Here is a 5,662-nt window from a genome sequence, read left to right as displayed (position 1 = left end):
TGCTAGTGTTCCTACCCTAACGGTCCTTACTGCTACTGCCGATCTTAGTGTCAGGGGATCACTAACAAAGCTTTGTAAGCCAACAACAAAGAAATAGCAGTGTATGCTAAAAATAACATTCCCCATCATCCTCCAGGATGTTTCACTAGAGAGATGGTTTTGCCTACCTTCAGGAAACATACGAGATGAGGAGTTTAAAGGGCTCCTGGGAGCCAGTGACATCATTTCCTGCCTCCAGCTGTGCCCACTACCTCCCATCTGTCCCTACAATGAGTGCTGGGGAACAGAGAAAGGGGAATCTCTGTAGGAAGCAGTGACTAACAGTCAACACTCTCTGCAGGGAGAAAGACTGTAAGCCGAGCGATCAACAGCAATTGTTTGTCATTTGTTATTAATGATTTTATGTGTGTGCTGCAGTGTTTTTTTGAGTCCTTGTCTTCCCTGGGATGTGTAGGACATGGGCGATAAAACCACAGATTAACCATGCGCGGTCCTACCGTGATCGAGGCCTAACACTAATGTCAGCATGGTGACTGCACAGTACTGTATACATACATGCTTTGCTTCATGACAATAAATCTACAGCATGTCACGTCTGACAGGTGGTGCTGCTTGTCAAACATAACTTTTGAAATTAGAGGCTACTTCCGTAGTAAATCCTCTTGGGATATTTAAAAAAAAAAACCCCTGCATTCAGGAGGCGGCAGTATCATCTTCTGAACACTGGGAAGCTGCTGCTCCTCGGCCCTCTGAAAAGCGATCCACTGCAGATTGCTTTTCACAGGGTGGTGGAGACTGCAACCTGTCTGAACAAGGCCGAAGGGATAGCTTTCTTTTGCATCTCCCTTCCCCACATTGATTGGCTAGCCAGTGGTTCTACGCTCTCTTCCAGGTCAGGCTGGGACTTGTGGCACACTCAGTCATAGCTCTGCTTAATAACCAGCTAATTAGTTACTTTAATAACTAGAGACATAACCCCGTGTGAGACTTCACATGGTCACGATCCTCAGCATACGACACGGGTGGAGCAACACAATGCGATGCTGTTCAAATAGTAAACAAAACGGTGCTGTGTGTGTATCTTTAGCGGGCTCAAGGGGCAGCTGCTTTGGGTGCCACAACAATGACTGGTACCGGGGCAGCTGCCCTTTTTGCTCCACTGTAAAGATTGCCCTGGATTGAATGGATTTACACTCAAGATATAATCTAGGTTATTCTTGCCTGTAACCTACCGTAGTTTTAGCTATATGCAGGGTGCTATTACTATAGGGATTAATAATAAGGTGAAAGATTGTATAATTTAATGCAGGAAGGATCTGTGAAACCCTTGAACCTGGTTGTTTTTACCTGTCAATTTGTTTTAGCATTATACATGGTACTGTCTAATATTAGGGTTAATAAATCAGGTTTGATTGTTTGCTGCTAGGATCTGCATGAATATAATTGTGCATTTACGGATTGTTCCTCTACTCCTAAAGAGGCAGCAATGTTTGCTCTTAAACAAGTTAAGATATTTTAGAAATGTTTTTAAAAGTGGAGTTTTAATAATCTTCATTTCTGTGGAATTGATTGCCGGGTTACACGTGTTTCCTGGGCCACATAATAGGATCAGCAGTATTTACCCACATGGATAAAAGTGTGTGTGTGTGTTTATCTATCTATCTATACTCCTAGAATATTTTTTGTATTTTCAGTGCTAGATAACCCCTTTAAAGTTTTGACATTGTGTCTGCCTTGGAGCACTATTTCTGAACAGTACAGTTCTAGTGTTGAATTACTATGCTCCCTCTGCATCTTTAAGGGCTTTTTATGCTATGGGAATTGCCCTGCTACAGGATGAAACAATTCTCCAGGCAAATCTGATATCTCTCCCTATGGGGTAACTGGGTTCCACTAAAACCAAGAAGAGGTCCTTTCCTCCTTCTGCCAAAATGCTAAAAAAAGGTTAAGGAAGAAACCAGATGTATGTGGGTATATATTTTGATACATCGAAAACACCAAGGAATTCAGAAGACCCGGTGCTGTTTCATCTCTTCAGCGGTTCCAACAAAGGTCACAGAGCTTCTAAATCCATTATAACTTATAAGGCCATTGACATGAGGCCACTGACTTAACCTTTGTGGGAGTAAAGAAAAACCTGGCCGGTTGGGTCACTCCATTAGAGTGGTATGAAAAGGCTGAGAAGGCAGGTGCCTCAGTTGAGCACATAAGTAAATCAGCCACATGGGCTAACTTCAACATGCTTGTGAAATACTACCATATACAACTCCTCTCCAATCAAGACCAGGCTTTTGGGAGGAATGTGTTTCAAGCACTACTCCCTCCCTAGGTAACATATTTCTAGTCTCTTTAGCGAACAGTCCTGGAGGATAATGGGGGAAATCCATGGTATTACATCATAACTCCTTTATCACTAATCCCCCAGGATGGTTACGTTCCCATTAGGTTGTAAGATATATATATATCTTTTTGGGCTTTTTGTTATTGTAGCTATCTTGTAATTATTGGTCACTGGACACTTAAGCGCTTTGTCTCCTGTATGTCCTGCATGTAGGCTAAGCCATCTCTCTTGTGAACCATCCTGGAGGATTCTAGAAATAGGCGTGATCAGGTAAAAACCCAAATGTTTTAGGCAAATGTTTTCTAATAGAAAAGCTTAGACAATGTACCCTGTAATTTACTGTGTATACTGCTTTTATTTTCATTTTCACAGACATTAAATACAATTTATGATTAAGTAAATCTAAAAAACTAAAATTTGCCAGCAGGTAGGGTCAGGTTTTGGTAGAAGAGAAATGATCTCTTTGGCCCAAAAAACTTTTACTTACCTTCTAGCAATTTATTAAAATCTGTACACTGACTGCGTCACATGCACAGTCCCCGCCCAGTAACTAAAGCATGCATAATTAGTGCCTGCCTAATGGGAAGAAGATAGACCCAGAAGAAAAAGAATATAACATGGCACCAGCGGGGACGGAGAGGAAGTCGGAGCTCGAACATCTCGTCTCTGAAGGAGAGAAAACCCCAAAGGTAAATGTGTCATAATGTGCCAGTACAGTAGTAGCGCTCTCAATACCGTTTTTCACTATACTGTAATGTGCCAGTATGCTGAGCATACCGGCCTCCCCCTCCATTGTGAAATTCAGCTTTGAGGCATAAGCAATCTTCAAGGATCCAAGCGCATCAAGATGGTTCTATTTATTATAGTCAGGCAGAAAAAACTGTCTTTTACCTTTTTACTAGGACAATTTTATATTATTTCAAAAATTCAGTATAGAAATTGTACAGTGACTGGTCCTTATGGAAACATTTGGTCCCTTGATCAGCTGAATGATAATGGAATAATTCACACCTAACTAAAATCATAATCCTTGCCTAAAACAGTACAGGATTCTATATTCTGGAATTCATTCCAAGGTGATTTTTGGAGATCAGTAAACTTTCTCCAATTTTGAATAAGTGCTTCTAAAATATATCAAGCTCCATCATTCACATGATTTAAAGTAGTAATAAACTTGTAGCCTTTTTTACATAAACACATGCAGCTCAACCAAAATCAAAACTCTAATAAACTATCTTGTCATATTTTTGCCCAAGCACTTACAGTTGATAAATTGAAAAGATGCTGGCTCCAGGTCTCATAGCGCCGCTTCTCCGAACCTTCAGGTGGAGAGTGCGCACATTGTGTATTTTAGAAGGAACAGGTAACAAAGAACAGTGCAGTCTCCAGCAGCTTTCAATCGGTTAGTAAAGAGGAAGGAGGAGAAGGGGATTGGCTTGAAACTCTGCTCCAGTCCTGGCTGGAAATGCACACCCACGCGTGACTCCACAGGACTCTGCATGGGCATGTAAGCACCCTACAATAGGAAAGCTGGGGCAGTGATCATTTGAGCAGCTGAAAGTGGAAGAAACACAAGCTGTAAAAGATGAAGACACTGCATACAAGGCACGTGCTAATGTCCTGGGTACAAGGAACACAGCTCACCTACCCAGGACTTTATATTTTCAACCACAAACACCTGTTATGTTCCAAGCCATCACACTTCCTAGATATGCCTTGTTGTTGGTGTTTAACTGGTGTCCTTGGAGTAATATCTTCTCTCCCATTTATAAGAGACCAGAGTACCCCCACATCCACCCTTATGCTGTTGCATGGCCTATGGCTGCAAGAGCAGGTGGGTACATAGCTAGCTGGTACCCTCTATTCACAGCTTGGCTGACTATAACTCAAATGACCCCCCTCCCTCTACCCCTTCTCCTAGTAGTACTGCACCACTGCTGTCAGTCAGAAGTCTTCAATGGAAACACACACAAATCAACAAAATGTATAACAATAACATTTTCTTTTTTGACATTCTAACATCCACCATTTATTTATTTCCTTCTCAATTTCTGAAATCTTTCTATACAAGCAATTTCTGGGGGGAAAAAGACCCCTCTCTAAAATAATAAAGGTATGTTATTTTATGTAAAAATTCACTCAGTGGATAATATTGTGTATATTGTTTATCTATTAAATGTCAGTGTGCTCCCTGTAGCAGACCATATTTTTAGAACTAAAATATAGTGTCTCACGTCTAACAGAATCAGACTTCATTATCCCTTATCAGGAAAAAAAACCTCAAAACAGCAAAACCATCAAGAGAGTACAAGGAGTATGCACTTAAAAACATAACAATATTTTCTACTTGTGCGTAGCATAAAAGCTAGTCGACATGTGTCCAATGTGTCTAAGAATGACAATATCTTTGATTGCAATATACTTCTTGTATAAATCAGCCAATGTAAACAGAAATCTTAACCGCCTATAAATCAGTTCAATGCTGTTTATTCCTTCATCTTTAATAAAGTTTATTCACCACAATCATCAAATTGCTGTGCATAGCCTAAAATATGCCACTGTATAGAACAGAGGTTCACAATCTATAAGCCAGAATTAAATAATTTTTCTGGTCCCCATAAATTATATAGGAAATACAACGCATTTGAGATCACCTTTTTGTGTCCCAAAACATTTGTATGCCAACACATGGGGATTCTAGAGGCGTGGTCCCAACTGAAACTCTACACAAAACTCGTGGGTTTTGGGTATGAGGCCAGTTTTTTTTCCTGTGTATTTATTTATATCTGTACATAACCCTGGGCCAGGCCACTATACTCCAGTATAGCCAATATGTCCCCCCTAGTGCCTTCTTCATATATTTCTAATGAAGAATTTCCTAGAGAATCAATACTGTTTAGGAGGGGCTCTGGCATGCAGGGATCCTTCCATGTTTCTACAAGGAGGGCTCCCACTCAGATGAGGGATTTCTATTTTTCCTTAAAAATAGGTTTAGCACTGCTGAGCTAGGAAAGTATACAATCTGACACCTAATGGTTGCAGTATAGCTTGAAACCGTTGGGCCCTAAAAAGAAAGGGCCTCTGATCTCCAATCCCATCCCCACTAACACAGACTTAACATCCCCAACCTATTAACCTTCAATAAAGCTAGCATAGCCACCCCATTACCTTTTTTACTTAAACCCCTAACCCTCATAACCCCTCACCTACACCTAGTCCCCTTCCACCTTGTACATTATGCATCCTCCTCTCCAGGATCTGCACAAGGTGATATTAGTAGAAACAGCATTTGGATATACCCTCCCCCCCCCCCCCACCACA

The sequence above is a fragment of the Nanorana parkeri genome, unplaced genomic scaffold (assembly GCF_000935625.1).
Source record: "Nanorana parkeri isolate BGI_ZX_2015 unplaced genomic scaffold, ASM93562v1 scaffold48, whole genome shotgun sequence".
Taxonomy (NCBI): domain Eukaryota; kingdom Metazoa; phylum Chordata; class Amphibia; order Anura; family Dicroglossidae; genus Nanorana; species Nanorana parkeri.
The sequence above is the reverse complement of the archived record's forward strand: the minus strand, read 5'-3'. Positions refer to the sequence as shown.